This window comes from Ambystoma mexicanum, chromosome 7q (assembly GCF_040938575.1).
Source record: "Ambystoma mexicanum isolate Mex_15411 chromosome 7q, UKY_AmexF1_1, whole genome shotgun sequence".
In the NCBI taxonomy this organism is placed as follows: domain Eukaryota; kingdom Metazoa; phylum Chordata; class Amphibia; order Caudata; family Ambystomatidae; genus Ambystoma; species Ambystoma mexicanum.
In genome coordinates, this window is record NC_090941.1 from 658,862,744 (window position 1) to 658,886,628 (window position 23,885).

The 23,885-nt window shown below is 47.3% G+C and overlaps 1 protein-coding gene across 2 annotated transcripts in view; it reads right to left on the reverse strand.

The window, feature by feature from the left end:
• PAN3 (poly(A) specific ribonuclease subunit PAN3) overlaps positions 1 to 23,885 on the reverse strand; it is a 2,094,753-nt gene that overhangs the window by 592,374 nt on the left and 1,478,494 nt on the right. The gene's annotated exons all lie outside the window — the stretch shown is intronic.

Consider the following 23,885-nt stretch of genomic DNA (forward strand, 5'->3'; position numbering starts at 1 on the left):
CTGCTAATTGCTGCAAACTCCCTCGCCTTTCCGCCAGATATCCCCCAGTTGTTCTTCTGATCATTCACTGAATTAACAGAAAGACAATGGTAGGGAGGGAGTATGCACTTCATACCGCTATGCAACAAAACGTGATATTGCTTGCAAACACTTTATAGTGCATATGTCGGGCAGGAAATAATGCTTGCCTCCGTTTTTTTAATAGAATCAAGACTCCCTGTGATGTAAGCTTGGGCAATCTTCATTCTATGTCAAGACTGCAGGTGAGCATTATGCTTGTTCAAAGCTCTGCATCACTGCCACTGATGTTACTGGTTTGAAAAAGAAAGCCTTGAAAGCGCTGTTCGTCCCATCAGCTGCTTGCAGGATATCCACTAACTCTGTGCATGCAATGAAAGCCTTAGACGGCATTGCACCCGTGAGTGTGCCCCGAATTTGGTCATATCAATCCCCGTTTGCACCATGATCTCGCACACCCATCTGGCTATCTAAGCTGAAGCTACTGCCTTGCAAGTTTTCCTACGTGCTATGAGCAACTGTGTTACGCCTGGAGGCCTAAAATCAGCTGTCCTGGGCTCTTACTTTGGCAAATGCGGGTATGAAATAAAAAGGTAGAGCGAGTCCTGGTCCTCCTGGCTATGGTAAAGTTAATACCCAGAGGTTTTTAAGCGCGGACCCGGGGATCGAACCTCTGTTGCCCTGTGTTGCTGCGTGTCGTCTTGCGTCCAAGGCGAGCACGTTGCCCCTGTGCTATCCTCCCAAGACAGTTTATATGAAGAGATCGTTCTTCTGGCGCCCTCTTGCTGTCTGACTCTATGGTGCTTATGATCAGATCCGGGCTGTCTCCGAAGATGGCACGCCCGTTCTAAGCCTCCATGTTTTGTAGCCACCAATGTAGGTCTTTTCTGGACTCGAAACATCTGATGTTACCCAGGACTTTGCTTTAAGTGTCTGAAGGGCTCTGTAATGGAGAGGCCCTGGTAATATTGCTTGAATGAAAGACACTTGCAGCCCCACTATCCTTGATAAAGTGTGCAGGGAGCTAACAGTCTTCCCAAGACAAGATTTGATCTCCATCTTGATATCTCATCTTACTCACTGGAAGTTCCAGCGTCACTTTCTTTGTGTCCAGTATGAACCCTAGGAAGTCTTGTCTCTTGCTCAGGGACATATCCTATTTCTCTTCATTGATGAGGAACCCAAGAGATATTAAGTGAACTTTCACCTACTCGATCTGGAACACAAGAGTTTTCCTGCTGACTGGTAACAGCAAGATATTGTTGAGATAAATTATTATCCTGATGCCCTTCTCTCTGATGGCCGCTGCTACTGGTCTCATCAGCTTGGTGAACGCCCAAGGAGCAGACGAGAGACCCAAATAGCAATGTTTAGAATAGGAAAATCTGTCCTACCCATCTGAAACACAAACAACTGGAATTCCTGCGCTACCAGTATTGTTAGATATGCATCCTTCAGGTCAATCCTGGCTAGCCAGTCTTTCCGGAGGATGTTTTTCAGGCGGTGACTATCCTCCATCTTCAAGTGCTTGTAAGTAATCCACCCACTCAGATCTTTCAAGTATAAGACTGGACATTCTCCTTCCTGTGAGCTAAGAACATATTGATTAGGACTTTGGGCCTGTGACCTGGATACAGGTTTATGACTCCCTTCGTGCTGAGATGTGACAACTCGTTGTCCAGTTCCAATTCTATTTGGGACATGTGGATGTGATTCGGAAAATGCATCTGAATGGATGTTTGGATGAATTGGAAGTTGAATCCCTTCACTGACTGCAAGACCCGCGAGTCGCAGGATAGCGTGCGCCAGTTTGAGTAAAATGGACATGCCCCTCCCCCGCTAAGCCTCACCAGGTATTGCTCCTGGCGTTCTGCTGAATCCTCTCCCTCTAAAGTTCCTTCCTTGTGCCCGAAAGGTTGTGTCCTGCTGGCACGATTTCCAATACTGGACACTGGTGCCTTGATATCTTCGGGATGAGGAGTATCAAACGGTCGGGTGACCTCTATATGACGGGTCCAGGGAAAAACTCTGCTTGGAAGATCATCTTGATCGAGGCTTGAGCTTTCGCTAAGGAGGTTTACGTACCGACAAACCTTCCCATTTCTTTGCCTAAAGCTTCACCAAACATGAGCTAGTGCACTGCTTCCCCAAGAGGCAATATTGCTCAATTTCGAGTCGATCTTGAGTACTAGGATTCTGCACCTCTGAGAAAATTGCGCAATTGACAGTTCCCAAAAAAAATACTGCTTGTTGCGCCCAGCTCGCTAGGGTATCTGGTTCGACCGGCTCGCCTGTATGGCTGGCGCGCTCTGCCTGGTCCATCATTTTTGCTATTGGCCCGTGAGGTCTAAGAATTGCTCCTGGCAGCTCTTACAGAATCTATCTATCCCCTTTCATAAGTTCTTTGACGCTTTTGTGACAAAAGTGATCATTCAAGGGTCTAAATGGGCAGAGTCGGCTACTTTGCCTGCTAGGTCAGGACGTGGCGCACTCTGCTCTCATGCGCATTCCTGTGTCCTTGTCCAAAGGCATCCTTATCCTCTGGGACATGTCTAGAAGCACCCTGGGAGATTGCTGAAAGTCAGATGACTTAGGGTTTCTAATATCGTCCGGGTCAAACATGTCAGACATTTTTGAGTCCGGAATATCAATGTTCTTCTCTTTTATGGATTTCTTGAGCCCTTGTGAGGCCTGTTTTTTGTATGCAAAGTTTAAGATCTTGAAACTGCTGAAGAGTTAATATTAAAGAAGTTGAAGTATAATACTTGCCATCGGTCTTGACAAAGAATCAATTAACGCTTTAGATGGAAGCTAAAAAAAAACAAATTACTTAACTTCAGTAATGTTCTTCCAGATGGATTAATACTTCCTCATTTTAGAAATTCTCCAGGTGCAAGTCAGGCTTCTGACATTCTTTCAGTCAGAGAATCGCATTTTGGCACTTAGTACTCTGGATGGGAAGACATGGGTGATATACATGGAGCTATAGGCATCTCAGTTCAGACCCTTTTTCTACACAGCGACGGAAGAACACAGAAAAGCAATAGGTTATGAGCATTCAGTGGAGGGTGGGTGGGGGATTAGGAGGGTGTTGAGAAATTTGAGAAATCTGTGGTAGGAAGAACTAATCCATCAGAAATAACAACCAACAGTAATTCATTTCTTATTCTGATGCACTCCTTCCTACCAAATATTCTTCATTTAAGAAAGACTCCCAAAGAAGTACAGACCGTGGTGGCGTGAAGAGAGGGAGGGACCAACAGCCAGACTAGGAATTCTGGAACATTGAACAACCAAAAGGGATGTCCTGGTCAGTTAAGAAATTCAGGTAGCAATCCTTACCGAACGTGTACAATGACATCCATGAGACAACTGCGCAAGGCAGAGGTAGCTCCCAGGCACAAGGTCGAAAGAACCCCAAGACTTGCAAGCATTTCCTTGTAAGCGAGATACCATTCAAAGATGCAGATAGCAATCAATATGAATCGAGTATGCTTGGTGACAGTCTTGCCCACCAGAGCACATACATGTCCTGCGGTCCAGACAATGGAAGACTTTCCTCCCACTTGGATGGATGAGGAGGGAAGACGACTGGAAGATGGATCTTTTGGGAAAGGTGAAACTGTCACGGGCTTGTTGAAGAAGGATGGCAAACATCTCAATGTCACCTTTACCTTAAGAAAAACTAAGTAAGGGGGCAACACAGAGAGCCTGGAGCTCACACCTCCACCTTGCAGAAGTGATGGTCACAGCCAAGGTTAGATCAAGCTTTAAATATCAAGCAGGAAGAACAAGCTGGCATTGTAGAAACAGGATAGTCTAGACCATCCACCACTGAATAACACTGGGTATGGCAAAGAAGGACCGCTGCCAAAGCATTCATTTAAAAAAACAAAATGGCAGGCGAGTATTTTTAACAGTGCCAATCTGAAGGCTCGACTGGGCCAGAGAGCAAAGTGCAGAGAAAGTTAAAGACGACAAGAGGATCCAGACTTCCCCCTGGCACCAGCTGCAAAACATAGGTTACATGCAGACATAAACTGTCTTGGTAGCCGGGTTCCTGGCAGAAAGAAAGTTGCTCACCCTAGAGACTTGCAGTACTCTCTCTATAGTCCACATTCCTCCATAATTTACGTGCGTCCATCACATGAGGATGGGACTGGTACATTTGCACAGCCCAACATTACTCCAAATTGTACATTTGGGGGCAGAGCTTGTGTGGGGCATGGTCACAGTGCAAGAAGATGCCACCCACTAAACACCAACCACCACTCCCTCTTTCCCCCGCTTTATATGGGTGATATAACTAGCGTTTTTTTCATATGGGGATAGCAGGTGGGTCATACTAGTACAGCAGTCAGTATGGAGAGGAACCGTTTCTTACTCCTACGTCTTGTCCCATTTACTCCATACTATATCAAAGAGTACAAACACAAAACTATGGGTGGAAGCTATCCTATGCAAAGACTTTCTGAAGGACAGCATGTCCAAAGCTACCCTTCCGACCTGCTAATAGTATCCATGATGCAGCGTTTTCAAAAGCAGAACCTGCTTTGTCGGCCATGAAGGAGAGAACCTGATCAAGATTTCACTTTAAAGGAATCGAATTATGGTCTAGAAGACCAATGACAAAGCATTAGCCATTTGCTTTTGTACTGAGAATGAGCAGATGGCTGCCTTAGTAACCATCAGATTCTACTAAACCAGTGTCAGATCTTCTGGAACCAGATGACCAGTCTCAGTGACTGAGGGGATGGGAGACACTTTTTGCCTCTCTGCTGTGTTAGCATCTCCAGAAAGGCAAGGAGAAATTCCAGCCCTTCCATTGAGAGCTCCACCCAAATAGTAGCCATCGATGGGGAGTCACTAGTATCACTAGTGCATTGCAAGTAGATCTCCACTTAGAATCACCTGTATGAGGGGGATCGGAAGAACTGCAGAGATGGTTGAGTTGTACCACTGAATTAAAAGGGCTTCTAGTACAGACTGATGACCCAGATCACCTCTTGAAGCAAAGTATATGCGTTTTGCAATGCTATAGAAGGTGAATATGTATAGTTGGGGGGAACATGATATTTCTGAAAGATCAGATGAGCTCGGATTATGTAGCTCTTATTTGTGGTTTCATTGTGAAAGCTTGCTCAGCCTGTCTGCCCCCATGTTCTCCAATTTGAAAGGTGAATGGCCCGTGGTCTAGGGCCCACTCCCAAAAACACAGCTAACCTGTACAGTACAAGAAACCTTGTGCCACGCCGCTTGTTGATAGGGTACATGCAGGTCATTTTGTTGGTTTGAGTAAGCACAATCTTGCAATCCAGTAGGGGAGAAATATAGCTGAAATTAACTGAATAGCTCTAAGATGGATGGTGTTGATCTGTTCCTACTGATCCTCGTAGGACAGATGGTTCACGGTAGCACACTACCTACTGAGAGAGGAGTTTGTAGTGAACATCATTTCATAAGGGGATCTACGGAGGGCTTGACCACCAGCAGGTTCTTGGCTTTGGCCCACCCCAGAAAGGCATAGGTAAAGCCACCATAATGGGTGGAGTACCAACTGAGCATCCATCGCTCGATTCCAGTTTTCTGCTAAATGAAGATGAATCCTTCCCATTCTAGGGCGTGAAAAAGGCAGTACAAGCACACAGGAATCCATGAGCCCCCCAGGGGTCTGAAACACAATGTCAAGAGGGCCTCCTGTTTCAAAAAGTGAAGGACAGTTTCCTTGATGTCCTTTGTTCGGTTCAAGGTAGGAATGATCCTCATCCTGATGGTATTGCAATGCAGGCTGATTGGGATGGCCAAACCTAGAGTTTCCCGTGATTGATAGATAGATAGACAGCTCAAATAGAAGATCCAGAAACAGTCCTAAGGCCATCCTCACCTCCTCGGCCAAGGAGTCCCAAAGCAGCCAGTCATCAAGATTTTGGTAGATGTGAATCGACTTCAGGTGGCTTTTGGCCCTGATGACTGCCATGAGCTTTGCAAAACCTCTAAGGACTCAATTGAGCCCAAAGGGCAAAACTCTATTGGAAGAGTGCAGCCCTGAGACACTTCATCTTAGGCTGCCATATGGAGCCATGCAGTTAAGCGTCTTTCAGCTCCACTGCACATATCAGTCTCCTTGCATCAGAGAGAATATGAGCGAGCAGCAGCAGTCATCTTGAATGTTTCTAGGTTGAGGAAGAAATTGAGGGGCAACAGGTCCAGAACTGTTCTCAGGCTTACCAGGCTTTTCTTGGGAACAGGCAGATGTCTTGAATAGAGCCCCTGAGCTGTCCTCCAGGGACAGATTCCAAGCCCTCATCGCAGGAGTTTCTACACTTCCTGGAGAAGAATCGGTGAAGCAGCCTGTCAAATAGCAGGAAGGAGTTGGTTTGGGGGAGGTGGGTTGCTAATCCTTAGCCACTGGACACCACAGAAACCAATGGACCCTCCCAAATGATGCTCTATCCTGCAAAAAAATAAAAAAATAAAAGCCTGCCACTGACTGGAGACTTTTGGGACCCAGACTGAAATAATGTTTGCTTCTGTTCCCACTGCACAGACATGGTATAGCCCGGGCCATAGTCCTCTGCTTATTCCTAGGTATGCTGGGAAGGGAGCCCGGTAGATTGGCTGGTAGAAGGACCTGCTAGGGCCTTGCCAGACCAGGCTCCCCCCTCCCCCTGGGAAGAAGTCACTGCTCCGGGGTTCCCCTAGAAAAAGGAAGATCACTCACCTTTCCCCTTGCATCAAGACCAAGAACCCAAGGTGTACCACCAAGCATCCGAGATGTTCCAGAGGAATAGAAACAACTATTTCTTCCCAGCATGCTTATCCATGCTAATCACTTTCCAAGGCCCCATGTGGGAGGGAGTTGCAGGCCAAGCACGTGTCCAGCAATTAGGGCCCAAGCACCCCAAGTAAGGTAATTGTGGGTCCCAAGCCAAAACATTTGCTGTGGACAGCTGATGGAAAACAAACCTTGCTTTTATCCCCTACATAAAGATTGGAGGAAAGACGGGAGTCCCAGAGAAAATAATGAAAAAATAAAAAGGAGGAAATACCAAAGCCTCAGTGCACCCAGCTCTGTGGCTAGCCCCGTCGACGTTGGAGAGGCAATGGCTTGTGTTGCCGCTGGGTGCACAGTTGACCATGCCCTACACGTGCATCTGCTCTGCCCCCAAATTTACATTTTGGAGTTTTCGGAGCAAATGTACTGTCCCCATGACCCACTGTATGGTGGAAAGGGTATGGGACACATCCAGGACGTCAGACAGCTTCCACTGCTTGTAAGTCAGACAATAGGCAGCTAAGCATGACAGATCCAGAAGTTCTAGGTTCCATGTGCTCCCAACGCAACCAGGAGGAAATAAAGTGAGAATGTACTAACCTCTTCAATCTGCTGAGAACAAGCAGGATGAAAGGAATTGGGGAATTGTGGTGGGGAGGAGGGGGGGGGGCATAGAGGTGTTTGAAGTTCCACTCTATACCCAATGCATGTCCTGGAGCAGAACAATTTGCATTTCTGGATTAGGCTGGATGAGAAGAGAACCACTTAAGAGGCACCCCAAGAGGATAAGATCTGCTCCTGGACTTCCTCGGAATTGCCATTACTGGCAGACCGTCCAATACCTACTCAAAGGTTCTGCTACAATATTCTCTATACCATTAGATGAGGTGTCATCGGGAAGACTTTATCCAGTGGCTAGAAGCACAGTCACCGTCTCCCTGCACCAAAAACCACCTCTTCTTTAGATGATATATGGCTATAATATCGTCCTTTAGGATCTGGACACCTGCCACGCACAAAGGGATGGAAAGATACAAGGACATACAATGCCATGCAGAACAGGAGGTTAATGAGCTCCACTGTGGGTGACCGCAGGCCACCCTGCAGCAGTTTGGTGAGCAGCACAGCCCTTCAATGAGGCATCTATGACTACTGGCATTGAAGGCCAAGGATGCAGAAAAATCCTTCCCTCGGAGAAAATTCTCCCTGGTGGCCCACCATGTGAATTCCTGGGACCCTGTGGTAGAGACATACTTAAACAGCATAGCAGCCACTTGAGCTACTTCATGAGCAACTGGGCCTATGGCACTATACCGATGAAGACAAATCCATGAGACATAAAGCGAAGAGGTTTGTGTCTACAGTCTTAATTGAAACTGCTGGACCATTGCAATGATGTTGCCATGTTATTGTGTGGAAAAGCCATGACAGATCTATGTCTATAACTGGATTGATGAACCAGAGGATTTGAGAGGAGGGAGGATTTGGACTGGAAGTTGGGGGGGAAAAGACAGTTGTGGAGCAGATGGCATATGAGGAACAAGCATCCGAGACACAATATGGTGAGCAGGCATGGATGAACCAGGTAGGTAAAGACATGAATCAGGTAACTACTGATATAAGCGGTCACTAGCGTCAGCACCTTTGTGAAAACCCTGGGGGCAGAGAAGAGGCCATAGGGCGAGACTGTAAACTGGCACTGGTTGCCCCCAAACTACAATCTTTATGTATTATGTGCTTCAGATAGCTCAGTACATGAAAGTAGGTGACCAGCAGGGTCAGGAACACCAGTCAGTTATAGTTATGAATGAGAATAAGCTGAGAAAGGAAAACCAACATGAACCTGCTCAGGTACTAGTTCCCTGGTTGTAGATCGAGGATGAGTTACAGATCCTACACTGCTTTCGGCACCAGAAATCAATGTGAATGCCACTGCTTTTTCCTCCGAGGTGGGCACCAGCTCTATGATGGCTTGGATCAATAGTTGAGAAATCTCTTCCAAGAGAAGCAGGCAGGGAGTGTAACCTGTCCGGGAGACAGAATTCATGGGAAACTCCCTGCAGGGCCAAGTTAATCAGCCCAATCAAAAGACATGTCCAAATGTTCAGCACTGAGATCAGGTGCAAATGTTATTTTGTCAAGTACTTATCAGTGCCAGAAGCCGAAGCAGGTGTCTCCCACACCGAATGTACAGAGTCCTAAATGGCTTAGTCACAGGTAAGGAGGGTGATTAGACAGACCCTGTTCCAAAATCTGTTAAGTTATGCGGTTTTGTGGATACCAAGGGGCAGTAATCTTCAGGAATTCAACGACTTTGGCAATCATGCTCTGGATACACACACTAGTTTGAGCAGAGCCATCTGGAGCAGTTTGAATGAAGTGAAGATCTGGGAATGTATCATACTCATACAATTCTTCAGTAAAACGCCTTAGTTGACCCAAGTGAAGCTAATCTTCCTACTCATCAAAATTGGTCTAAAACTGCACATGCACCAACTTCAGGAGACAGTAATGTTTATCTGTCTTTCAGGCTCTTACAAAGAAGATGTGGCAGTGAGGTGTTGAGGCAATTGAGCTAGTAGTCGAAGCAGCCACAGAGTGGAGGGGGCACAGTGACCAGTGGCTCAGTGCCCTAAACCTCACATATGTGCAGTGGTGGTCTGATAGGGGCCCTCATCTGGCATTTGAAGGCATAATAAGCCCTCATTAGGCCATCCTCTGAGGCTGAAGCCGTCGGCGCCTTATTGAACACATCCAGCATTTTTTGCCTCCACCCCTCCCAAAGCTCTGGTGAAGCAGCAGTGGAGAACAGTACCTGCACCAACAAGGGAGGTGATTCCTCAACTCTGGAGGCTGAGGGTGGTAGGAACGCTTACAAGAGGACAAAGATGGGTTGCGTCTGGATGAAAATGAACTCAGGGAATGAGGCTTATTGCACAGCGTGAGAACAGGACTTCTCCAGTTCTTTGGAAAGCCCCAATTGGAGCAGGGGATTTAGTTGGGGATTTACCATCTTTGTGCAGGGTAGAAAAGACTTTGGAGACAGACAAGGGGTAAATCGAATGACGGGAGCTGCATTGTTGGGCTCTAGGACCAAGCACCATATTCAGCACTAGTGTGGATCCGACACAAACATCGGATTCCTGCAGTCTTTGCACAGCTTGAACCCAGAAGCCCTCAGGGGAAGGCATAACAGTCACAAGTAAGCATTGGAATTCTGATAAGAGGCATTCTGAGGGTGTAGAAAAAAAGTAACTTTTGCCCTCTGTGCTGCTAGCTCTATGTATGTCATCACCCATGACATCACTTCCAGAGAAATAGGTGCCAATGATGCCAAAGTTGTGACAAAAAAGTCAGAAGTCTGATATGCGCCTGGAGGTAATTCCAAGAAGAGGAAGGAAGCTGTTAGAACTCGTTTTTACAGAAAATGTGCATGACCACCGCGAAGCAGGTTGGGAACTGGCCTCTAAATAAGGTTGCTGTAGAAGCTGTCCTAGTCTAGTGAGCACTTGGCTTAACCTTGGAAAGGACGACCGACGACATGGTAATTGGACGCAAAATACAAAACTATGCTGTAATAGAATGGACACAGAATGCCCTTCACCCAGCGATACATAAGCAATGAAAAAGTAGTCTGGAATACCTTCCCATTTGTTTATTTTCAGGTTGAATTAAAGGGTATGCAGTTTCTCTGCAGCCAGCATATAGTAAAGATGAACAGTAAACTAGACTAAGTAAAGTGGAAATCAGATCAAATTTCAAACTAAGGAGTGATGTGCACAAAACGACTTACTTATCCCTCTGAAAAATCACTCAGATGGCAATGAAAGATGATAGATGAACACTCAGCGAAGACTACCAAAGAAACTATTTTGTTAAATGAAGAAATCCTATCGGAATTGCCTCTTTCTGAGATTGCAATGGTTTAAACCCATTCTAAATATACCACAAACAACAACCAAACACTGGACACAAACACTTTTTGTGTCCAGTGAGGTTGTGGTAATAGATGTTTTACTGAAACTTGAACAAGAGCCTGCCTTCACGACAACCTTGTTAATCTAAAAGGTGAAGGTGGTATGGGATAAAGAATAGAGATGGAGGTTGTTTGAATCCTCCAGAATTGGGAGTATTAGAGCTCTGAATAAGCTTGGCAATCCAGCATGGGAGAGAGGCATTTTCTCTGACAATCTACAGGGCTTCCCTTACACTATAATTGTTTTGGAATCTGAATAATGAATTTGGGCATTTTCTGCTGTAGCAAATAAATGACTTCAACATAGCACTTATATGGTTTAAGTTACTGAACTGTAACTATTGTTCTCCAGCATGGGTCTGGCATGGATTCACATGCTCATGAATAGTCCCCGTCAGGATGCTGGGAATCCTCTGCAAAAGAAAAAATAGTTTCACTTTAACTCAAAAACTGTATTTATCCTCTAAACCCATCACTGTCCTCTTGGTCATACTGCCCGTATCCAACGACAGTCCTCTCCCTAAGCCCGTCTTCTGGCAGCCATCTTCAGATTTGGTAAGCACATAAAGTGGCACTATGACCAAAAAGACGCAGATGGGCCGGAGTGAGGGTTTGCATGTGAATCCATGCCAGAGAACAAAAGTTACAGGTAAGTAATTTAAACCTTCTCCAGCATGGGGTCTGGCATGGATTCAAATGCGAAGGATTAATAAATACATACAAGTACAACATTACACAACTACGCGAAGTGGCAAGGCTCAACAGAAGCAAGTAACTCCTACCTCTGGAAGAGGCTCACCTCAAGCGAACAGGTTGAGCGGCACTGCTTGGCCGACTCTGGCCTCCGCCCTGGAATTTGTTGATGCAGTAGCACGTCGTGAAGATGTGCGTGGACCTCCACGAAGCAGCCCAGCAGATGTCCAGCAGGGGACCACCAGGCAGGAAAGCCGTTGTCACAGAAATCGCTCTGGTGGAGTGGGCTCTCGGACGGCCAGGCAGCAGTCGGTTCGCCAACCGATGACAATGCATGATGTAGCCGGAGAGCCACCCTGAAATGGAAGCCTTGGACAAGGCCTTCCCATGGTTCACAGGACCAAAGTTCACGAACAATTGTGAAGTCTTCCGAAAACTTTGTGCACGTCACGTAGAACTTCAGGGCACAAGCAATATACAGCAAGTGCAAGGACCTTTCCACTGGTGACAAAGGTTTCAGGGAAAAAAAACAGGCAACACCAAAGGCTCGTTGAGGTGGAATTCCAACCGAACCCTGGGCATGAAAGAGTGGTGTGTACACAGCACCACCCTCAATTTGTGGAAAGTCAGGTTGGTTGTATGCAGGATAGGGCCTGGATCTCAACTACTCAAGTCAGAGGTGATGGCCACAAGGAAAGCCTTTTTCCACGAGAGGACCGAGAAGGGCCTGATGCATAGGCTCGAAAGGGGCCCCCACGAGCCTCGTCAGAACCATGTTGAGTTGCCGTGCAGGGCAGGAGACTTCAACAGTGGGAAAGATTGAAAAAGTCCTTTGAGAAATTCTTTGACGAGTTGGTGGGACCAAAGTGAAGATCTTCCTGGAGACCTGTTGTAGCAGAGGATATCCACCAGATGTACCTTGATAGAGGCGTGCACCTGTCCGGCCTTGGCCAATGATAGCAAATATGGAAGGATCTGCGGACCGTGACCCTCAGCGGGGTAATCTTCTGAGACCGGCGCCATGTAGCAAAACGCTTCCACTTGTGACCGTAGCTCTTCAAAGTCGACGATGCCCTGGCAAGGACCTCCCTGCAGTCAACTTGTATCCTTTAAACTCTAAGGCTGCAGGAGCAGAGCTCTCAGGTTCAGCGATCCTGGGTCGTGATGAAGGATTGTGCCTCCTTCTCCGGTGAGAAGATCCAGAACCACTGGCAGTTTGACCGTCGGCAACGCTGACAGGCTGAGATGTTCCAGGTACCAACTTTGTCTTGGCCACGTCGGGGCGATAAGTATCATTTGTTCTCAATGTCACTGGCCCTAGTAAGATCATTGTTTTTGTTTCTCCCCTGTTCCCCTCCCTTTGCCTGGTCATGCTCTGAAACACTTGTGTATTAGTGCAATATAAATAAAATAAGAATTAATTTCATTATCCTGCATGTACACGGAGTGCGTTGACTCGTAGCAGGACCGGAGGGAACGCGAACAAGAACAGTCCTTGTCACTGGATGGAGAATGCGGCCTCCCCAGGCTCCTCGGCTGGTGGAATCTGCTGTCAAACCTCTGGCATTTGGAGTTTGCCGCCGGCGGAAACGGATAGATATGGGGCCTGTCCCATCTGACGAATAGGCGATCCACCTGATCCTGACGAAGCTCCCACTCATGGCAGGAGCGCAGTTCCCTGCGGAGTGAGTCTGCAATGGTGTTTTTGACTCCTGCCAGGTGGAGCGGGGTGAGGAACATCCCGTCTGATGGTCCAGCGCCACAAGTCCTGCGCTTCCTTGGAGAGCGCCGGGGATTGAGTGCTTCCCTGCTTCCTGATGTTAAATATGGTGGTGGTGGTGTCCGTGAAGATCCTCACTACCTTGCCTTTCAAGAGACAGAATGAACAACTTGAGGGCCCAAAATACTGCCGTAGCTCCAGGATGTCGATATGAAAATCCTTCTCCTCCAGCAACCACAGGCCTCTGGTGTATAGACATCTGGTGTACGTTTTCCAACCCACCAAGGAGGCGTCAGTGGGGACTGTCTCCTGGTAGGCAGGGGGGGTTTGAAACCCTGTTCCTTGATCTTGTCTGTGAAGCTTCCGGACACCAGCGGGCATCCAGGAATTCCTGAAGGGGTTGCATTTTCAACCTGCAGAGATGGACGAGGTAGATGCAAGACAAACTCATGCCCAGTAATGACTTGATGGCTCGCACCATGGCCGTCTTCGTCGACAACAGCTTTTGCAGCTTTCCGAGAATGTCTGCTATCCTTTACTCCAAGGGAGATGCCAGGCAAGATACCATATCGAGTCTGGCGCCTAGGAAAAGCATGTTCTTTGATGGCGTGAAGCAGGACTTTCAAAAGTTGTCAGAGAATCCCAGATCTGACAGTAGCCAGACGGTCGTCTATGTGTCCGAAGGACAGCTCCCGCGAGCGGGTGCGAATCACCCGTAGACCAGGTATTGGTATACGTGTATGTCCTGTAGACGTAGATGGGCAGCCACTGGTGCCACGAATTTCGTGAACACCCTGGGGGCCGACTTCAAGGAGAAAGGTAAAGCCTTGAATTGGTAGTGCTGTCCCTGCACCACGAAACTTAGAAACTTCTGATGTTTCTTGTGAATGGGGACGTGGAAGTAGGCGTCCTCCATGTCCAACAACGTCAAGTAGTCTCCTTTTTCCAGTTGGCCGAGCACGTGTTGTAACGTGACCATCCTGAATTTTAAGGACTTTAGGTAGATGTTCAGACTTCGTAGGACTAGGATGGGCCTCCAGCCCTTTGTCTTCTCTATGTCCAGAAAATATCTGGAATAGACTCCAGAGCTCGGGAGCTGTTGGGGAACTAGCTCCATCACCCCATTTCGCAGAATGGCCCATACCTCTTCTAGGAGCTGGAGGGATGTGCTGCTTCTGACGTGTAACCGATGGGAACCTTGGTCACATGCGTTCAGGCTTGCTTCAGCGCCGGTGTCCTGCCCTGTGGGCGACGCTGTCCTCTGCTACCGTAGGCCAGGGAACAGCCTCTGTAGGCTTCCTGCGTTGAGGAAGGCTGTAGGTACAATCTGGAGAACCTTTTTGAAGACCTGCTTGACTTTCCCCTGGAGGAGCGACAAGATGAGCGCTTCTGGAGAGCGCCCATGGATCGGGCCGTCTCCGTATCCGTTTTGATGACCTGGAGGTACTCCAGGTCGTAGACGACCTTCCCAAACAGATACTCTATGTCGAAGGGCATATCCAGCACCTTCGCTAGACCCCCCCCCCCCCCTTGAGGGAAATTCGTGGCTTTCATCCAACCTTGGCGACAAAGGCAGACACTGCCCCCCATCTGCCGGAATCCTGTATCAGGGACGTCCAATGCCACTGCGATGGTGTGATCCAATGCCCCTTCCTCGAAGAGAACGATTGCCTCCATCTTATCATCGGGGAGGAACACCAGGATTGGCCCCAGCTTATAACACAACTACCTGTCGTACCTGGCCAGGATTGCCAGTGCATTGGCCGCCTTGATAGTTGACGCTTCAGTGTAAATCACCTTCTTTCCCATGGTGTCCATCCTTTTCCCCACTCGCTGTCCGGAGGGACCGAAGACGAGGACGGGTTGGTCGACTGTTTCCTCGCGGCTGCCGATACCACCAAATCCGGCGATGGCTGTGACCTCAGGCAGTTGGGTGCGGAGTCAGGCACCCTATACTTCTTCTCCAGCCTACCCCGCTTGGCTGGAGCTGTGCAAGAGGTCTTCATGAGGGTCAGTCCCTCTTCCCAAACATTGTACAGAAAAGGCACCGCCATGATAGTCTTCCTCTTGGCCGCTCCCCTTGGATACAAGAAACTATCCTTCATGGTTTCCTCAGGCACCAGCTGGAACAGCTCGGAGGCCCTGGAGATCATGGAGCAGAACGATCCCACCTCGTCTGGAGGGACACCCTATGTGGAGCATCCAAATGTAGCGATTCACAGTTCGCTGCAACAATGTCTTAGTCATCATCCGACATCGTGGCTGTATCAGTGTCTGGGTCTGCTGGGGGAGAAGGGACCCAACGTGTTAGCGGGGGCTGAAATGGGGGTGACTCTTCCTCTTCTTCGCTGGAGGCTGATCGGGGACCTGGGGGGACCACAGACACCAGAGCCAGAGGCATCCTCATCTGGATCTCCGATACCAAGGTGTGTAGTCTCGACAGAATATCCAAGGATATGTCCCTCGGCTGAGAAGGCAGAACAGGAAAACTAGGCCCTTCGTGGCCGTCCTGATCTTCGTTGTCCTTGGACAAGACCTCCATGGTTTGGGAGACAGCCTGGGAGGGCTGTTTCAGGGCCTAATTGCCCTCCTCTCTTCCCCCCACCCTCAGGGTCTTGAACCGGGACCTGAGCCGGTCTCACCAGATCTGGCATGCCTGCAGACTTTGCCAGTCACTGCAGCGGTGTTGCGCCTTGGGGACATCTGAGCCACGGGAGCTACCCTCATAGGATCAGCACCCTTAGTTGTCATGGCAGTAGTAGTCGTCTGAGTCAGTGACAAGGTCTTAGCCTGTGCCGGTTGAGCCTGCTTGGGCTGTTCGCCCTTCTCCTCCGTCCGCAGCTTCTCAGTTTTTGCATGCATTTTAGACAGGGTAGATGACTTCCTCTTCGAAAGAGGAGTTTGACTGTTGGCTGTCAATGGTGGCGAAATGTGATGCTGATCGCGCCCTATCCACTTTGGGACCTGCTTCCGCAGCAAACCCGGTGGACTCTGACTTGCAGCTCTTGGCTTTATCTTGGGCCCCCACAGTTGAGGTGCCCTCAAAGGACATGGAAGACCACACCTCGGACCGGCCGGTCCTGTGTGAGGCATGAACCTGATCGGAGCACATGTCAGAGGCCTTGGTGTTAAACCATGCCACTAGCCTACTACGCCTGTCCTTTGTTGTTGTCTTGGATAAACCAAGGCATATCTTGCACTCCACCTGCTTGTGGTCTGGGTGCAGACAGAGGCACTGGAGGTATTTGTCCTCCACATGGTCAGAGGGTGCGAAGTAGGCCCACAGGCCTTTTAGAATCTTCGATGAGGGGCTCAGAACTTCACCGACAACAGGTCGCCAATGTCAGCAGATGAAGAAAAGAGCACACAGGCTTCTTTGAAACAAAAATAGAACTGTTTCTGTAAAAACACAAAAAAACGTGCAAATAGCTTGGAGAGCAAACTCGACGACTCCCAACACTGAAGCGTGCAGTAAAAATCTGAAGATGGCTGTCAGAGGAGGAGCTTAGGAAGAGGACTGTCATTGGATGGGGCCAGTATGACCCAGATGACAGTGATTGGTTTAGAAGTGAAATACAGTTTTTAAGTGAAAGTGAAACTTTTTTCTTTTACCGAAGATTCCCAGCCTGATGGCGGGGAATATTGATGTGCATGTGAATCCGTGCCAGACCCCATGCTGGATAACCAAGTTGTGCTCTTCTCAACGAAGACGGTTTACGGTGCCCGCTGTTGTGTCCGGACCCCTGCGCACTTCCTAGGTGTATTACAGTTTGTGATTCAGGGTCCAGAATCTAGGTCTCTGGATAGATGCCTCAACCTTGTTCGTACTCTTCATTTGACACAATGCACAGGATGGTGTTTTATCAGGACCAGGTTTTGGCTGACTGTAGGGAAGCATATTTGTCAGCAAGAGCTAGACTGCTATAGTTCAATATGTCTCTAGTTTGCATGGCTGACTACCAAGAGTCAGTAGAGAGGTTTTTGTTTCTGGAAATAAAGGTGAACGCTGAAAAGAAGGTAGAACCATTTATACTACCAAGTATATGCATTTTCCTGGAACAGTGTTAACTGGTGAAGCAATAAATGAACCTTCTTGCTGCATATAAATCAAGACATTTCCCAGTTAAAAGAGAAGGGAAACTGCACAGGAGGCCTCTGTCTGCTCTTTCAATGTCTTGTGTGACCAGTCATTTAAATAGGACTAGAAAAAAGGAATAATTTTGCAAACTGTAAGAGCAGCGACTATGACCATTCTATAACTATGCACAATGGGCGAGTAAATATAGCTGAACACAACAGTTCAGGTATATAACCCAACCCCTTCAAAAGGAGGTGACAGTCGCGTGACACATTTAAATGGCTTAATGTTCTAACCTGAATCCCTCAACATTCTGTATGTTAGATATTACATCATCTCCCTTCCTTTACAAATCATTCCCATTTCATAATCTTTGTACTTCTTTGGTATCACTAATGCTCTTAAGCTCTTCCTCAGATTTCGGCCTTCACCACACACTTTAGTTTTCAGATTTCACTTGTTCCTCTACATTCCCCACAACCAGTTTCTTCCTATGCCACAACATATCTCCTGTTCTGACAGTAGATTTCATGCTGGCATTCAATCTTATGGGAATTTAGATTGTTTATCTCTCTTTCTCCACACATGTCTTGGCAGACTAGGAAACCAGGTCACATCCAGAAATATCTGATTTAAGAGTAGAATGCTTACCCTAAAACCTTCTCTTAAAAAAACCTAGAGGATTATCAGCCACCATTCCACTCTTGGCCAAAATACTGGAGAAAAAATGTCACACCTCAAATTACACATTTCAGCAAATCCCATAATTTCTTTCACATCTTTTAGGAGTATGGAATCAGACCTTCTATTCATTACAGGGGAGATCTTAAAAGCCCTATAATAAAACCTCTATTGTCTTCATGCTGAACTTTTCTTAAGGCTACACTATGGTAGATCATCCATCTACTCTGCATTGGAAGGATGAGGCGGAGGAATGGCACAGGATGCTTGATCTTGATGCTTGATCTTTTGAGAGAGATGGAAATGCAAGACCACCTTCGGGAGGAAACAAAGCCTGGAGCTCGCTCACCCCTCTCACGAAAATTATGGCTACAAGAAAAATCACCTTAAGTGCGAGGAACCTGTAAACATGAGCACAGGGATTCAAACGGAGAGCTAACAAGCAATGTCAACATTAAAATCAAATCCCACGCCAGAACAACAAACTTGCACTGAGAAAACGTATTAACAGTCTGTGCAAAAGCATGGGGATTGCGATGAACAAGCTTTGCTCAGTCGTCCATTTGAAAACCGAGCTATCAGCCTGGTACCCCTTCACGGTGCCAATCAGCAAACCTTGAGCTGGTCAAGGAAAACATAAAATCCAACAGAGAGGATGTGGAACAAGCAAAAGGATCCAGATCCCTCTTCCGACACAAAGTTGAAAATGCCCTCCATATAAAGGCGTAAGTAGACTTGGTGGCGTGAGGAGAACGTCCAGGATGTCATCTGACAAATCTCACTACCATTATCACAGCCTCTTAGCAACCAAGCATGAAAGTTTAAGTTGTAGAGGTTCGGGCGGAGGGCCGGCCTCTCCGACTGGGCCAACAGATCCCCCTCTTCTCAGAAGGCCCAAGTGAGGACAGATGGACATGTGCAGTCGATATGTTCTCCAAGCCAATATTAACATGGACCGAATAGGAGTAGCCGCCTGAGGAATGGCAGGGTTCGGTGGGAATGCATAGGGGAGGTTGAAGTCCACTCGACAGTCAGTGTTTCCCCCAGAGTTCACTGTCAAGGAAGTTCTGTGAAGCCGAACAACTTGCAATTCCTGGTCACACTGAAAGCAAGGGGGTCCAGATGAGGGGTCTCTCAACAGGAGAAAATCTCCAGAACAACCCGGAAGAGTTCCGGCTCATGGTCGGCAGGAGTCTGATTTTTCCGGGCATCTGGAATGGCATTCTCCGACCCGTTGAGATGACGTGCAGGTAGGGACACGTTCTACAGAGCCCCGAAACACTGGCATTATTTTTGCACAGAAGCAAGGACCCAACACTACCTTGCTTGTTGAGGAAATGCATGGTCAGTGTGTTGTCCTATTGACCAGCATATTTTTGCTTTGCACTGAAGGGAGGAAGGCAACAAGGGCCGGCTTGATTACACTCAAGTCCAGCAAGCTGATGTGATCTGAGCCTATGAGGGAGACCATAGTATATTCACCATCAGAACTTGCAGGCGAGTAGCCTAGCATTTTAAATGACGCATCTGTGACCACCGTCAGTTGGGGCCAGGGTTACTGAAACAACAACCCTTTCAACAGATTGTTTCACTTGGGCAACAATCCAGGTCTCTGGAAACTCTCGCCAAGACTCGCAGAAGGTCTCACTTGTCCTAGACCACTGACAATGGAGAAGCCACTGACGCCATCATGGGCCGACAGGTCTCTGGCACTACAAGAATGCAGGAGGCGCTCAGAGCCAGCAAGCGCAAAATGGCTAGGGCGGAACCCTATACTGTGACTGGAGGACATGGGACATCTTGAAGATGTTCGGCATAGTGGAAAAGCCCTACCAAGGAGAGTATAGAGGACCACCCTGATAAATCGGAGGGTTTCGGACAGCAAAGCGCAAGGGATCTTGGAGTTAAGGGATATGACCAAGCTGTGCAACAGGCTACATGCACATAGCAGGTGTGCCGACAACTGATCAGGGGAGTCCGCTGTCCAAGTAGGGACAGAAATGAATGCCTTTCGAGGTGAGTCGCAACTAGTGCAAGCAGCTTGGTGAAGGCCAGGGGTGCCAAAGACAGACAGAAAAGCAGGACCTTGAATTGGTAGTGGCAATGGCCCATAATTCATCTCAAGTACTTCCTGTTTGTGTTCAATCAGCAAATGAAAGTAGACATCCTGACTATCTAGTGATAGCAGCCATTTCTGCAGGTAGAGGGCCTGGAGGATTTGGCACAGTCACCATCTTGAACTGGTCTTTGCGCTGATACAGGTTCAACAGCTGCAGATCCAGCACTGCACTCAATCACCTGTTTTCTTTTGGAAGGAGAAAATAGACTGAATACCAGCTCATGCATTGTTCCAAATGGAGAAGCGGTTCTATAGAACCTAGAGGGTCCAGACACAAGGGGGACCTGAGAAGTGGGGCAGAAGGGTGATGCTCTGGAGGGTATTGAGCAAAAGGGAGACAATATCTCAGGTATACGACTTGCAAGGCCTACGCATTGAAGTGGTGTGACCACCCTGTGCCAAACAGGGCGATTATCTCTGCAGAGGATGATGAAAAATGCCTTCACGGGGGTTTCATATAGGTGGCAGTGGAGGGAACTGTTGAGGCAGAGACTCCATATGGGAGTGCCAATGCATCTATCCTCTGCCAGGTGGGCATAGGAGGTGAGGGGCCAACATCCTCTATCTTTGCTAGAGGGAGCTGTATGTTGCTGCACCTTCTGGTGCAAGAACCCCCAGTCCAGGGGGGTGACTTATGTCTCCGTCAAACACAAAATACATATCCGGTAGGGTTCTGAGACGGAGAACTGCCCCTCCCCCCAGCCCCCACCAGAGGCAGGATTTGGCATGGCATGAATAGAAACCTAAGCAACAAAGCGGTGCCTCTGAAGCAAGCAGAGTGCACAGAAAGAAGGAACCAAGGTCATGTGGTACGGCACCTAAATATGTTGTGGTCGAGAACTCAAGATGTCATAACGAGCGCAGGGCACAGCGGCATTGAGTGGAGTAGACAGAGCAGCGCTGTGGCCTCTGGTAGCAGAAATGTTTCTGAAAACAAATGAGCTGGAAATATGGATATCCTAGATGAGGAATCGGTGGGAAGAAAGAAATCACTAGAAACATGAACTGTCCTACTCCTTAGAATACTCTAACACTTTGCTCATAGGATCAAACAGATAATGCATATTTACCAAAAATAGAACTGCTAAAAGGATCCTGAGCCTAAATAGACTATCACTAAGATCCAAGGGTTTCTTGTGGGCCCCACTTGATGCAGAAATGGGTTTTAAAACACCATGCAAAACCTATCGCACCATGCCAGCCATGGTATGAAATTCCTTGCATCCTATTTAAAGACCAAACAACTGGGAAGAAACATTCAGGTAAGAGGGAAAACAAACTCGCAAATGCAACATAGAAGATGTTGACATGGAATAAAAGCCGTTGAGATGATCGCACCAAGTAACTGGAACAACCTCACTAACAACTGAAAATTAAAAGTAGTAGAGCAGAATCAAGAAATCGGGTGAAGCGCTTCCAGTTCCAAACAGCCCTCCCAGCTACATAACCCTTTCTCTAGGTGACCTCTGTTGATAAATCCTTTTCATCCATCCTTCACTCAGATGGATAGACTTGGATCAATTAAATTCCTCTCATCAATTCACAAAATGCCCCCTCAGCAAGTTGAAGGCTGGACCCAACTTTAACCCAAGCATTTATTTAAAATCTTATTGAACAGTCTATAAAAAAGATTGTACTCCAATGGATTACTGCACTTGCATGGTGCTCATATGTCCTAAATGTTTCCCCTTTCCTAAGCACTCTAGATACGTATGAATCATTGTACTGCAACCAGATGACTTCAAATAAACAATTGTATTCAATGTTCCCTCTTTTTCATTCGATAGGAGCCCTCTCAACCATTAGATGTCACATCTTAACTATCCAGGACCCACACTGGTACATGTATTGCCTTTTCACAAGGTTACAGGAGGTAACATTCCCTGCATCACATTTTATGCATAAGGACATAATATTCTGCATCCCTTCTTTCAAATTACAACCAATCTCAACTGACATCTGTATACTTTTTCAGCATATGATTCACTATTTCAACATTTTCATTGGTCTCTCGGTGGTACAGGAACGGCCAGATATTCTTCCCCCTTTTCTTGTAAATATTGTTGCATCTTCCCAAAGAAATTACACACTAATACCAATAAGAGACTTGCTGGTTAAATGACCTATTGAATACCTCTATATGAATCTTTTATAACTCTTTCCGATGTTACCTCCCCTGCTATTCCCGAATGAAGCCATTTGGAATACATGCAAGCCATCACTATATTACATTTAGAGGTTTTGCACCAGGTGTGTGGAAAAGTCCTAGCATATTTATGTTCATCTTGACTCATGGTCCACCTGGAGGTTCTACTAGGATATTGAGTGAAGATGTGGTTTTACCATTTTATTGCAACACATGAAGTCAGCACACTGTCACTTTCCATTCTATCTGAACAGCCAGTTCTAACCACACAGTGTTTAGTTTTGTTGATGCCCATGTGGCTAACAGGAGCCATTTCAATATTGGCTCATGTTATCTTGCGCGGCAGATTATCACCAACCTTGACCAATCACTTTGCTTGGATGAGCAGTTATTCTTTCAATATATTAAGTTACAGGGTTTTAAAAGGTGCAATGTTGCTATTTGGCACGTGCTGTAGGTGCTCTGGCAGATCTGAAGTAGGGGGAATGGGCTAATCTAGTGGGGGGGAAAGTGGAAAAATGCAAAATACCTTTGCTGTTGGGGTAATGTGTGCAGACTGGAAGTAATGTATGGTCTGCATATGGGTAAGCTTCTAAGTGTTCTTTGTGGACTACATAGGCATCCAACTGAGAGCCTTGTGTGGCCGTCGTGTCAGGATTTATTAAATACAGCTCTGGTAAACAAGATGGTTTTGTGCAGTGTAGCATTCTGTTTGATGTGTTGGGTAGGGAGAACATACAGCCATAAGTGGCTTAGTTGGTCTATGTTGTCTGAGGGTAGAAGCTGAAAATTTAAGTGCAGGAAAGTTAGAAAAAATTAAGGTGGGACATTAGGAAGCACATTCACTGCATAGTTCAGATTAGTGGGACACATGGGGCAAAATTTCTGTGGAACACCAGCGATGGAAACAAAGTACAGCACACATTCTGGTGGGACACATAATCAAAGCCCAGTGTAGCAAGTAAGATAGTGAGATGCCAGGGATAAAATCACATAGAACAAGTTAAGGTGGGTGCGACATCATATCATAGCACTGCAGTCTGTAACCTTTGGATCGCCAGATGGTTTGGAGTACAATGCCCATCTGCCCTGGAGAGCGGAGTCAATGGGCCTCATTACAACCCAGGCAGTGTACCATGGTGCTATTAGCACCATGATCCATGCCGGAATCCGCCATGGTGAATGGCGGAATTACCACCCCATTCCAAGGTTGGCGGGGCGGTAATTCCCCATTCACCATGGCCCCTTCCCCATTCCCATTCCCATTCCCATTTTTGGCCCATAGGGCTCAATGGGAAAGGCGCTAATTACGGCACCGTAAATTACGGTGCCGTAATTAGCTCCTAGGTCCCTTTGCGGGTTGGTTAACGCCTGCTAAAAGCAGGCGTTAAAGTGCAACCCGCAAAGGGACCTCGTAATCAGGCGTTAAGGGTTTAACGGCGCCGACACCTTTTACGGCGCCTTTAACCCCTTAACGCCTGGGTTGTAATGAGGCCCAATGTGTAGATATCAGGAGAGGTGTAGTCTAAAACCTCTAGAGAGCAGCAGGTTATAGACCTCAGGTATAACATGTTGAGGTGGGACACTGAGGAAACAAATCCCAGTATATAGCACAGATTATGGTGGGGCACCATGGAGCAACATTACAGTATATAAAATATTACAGTGGGTGCAAAGTC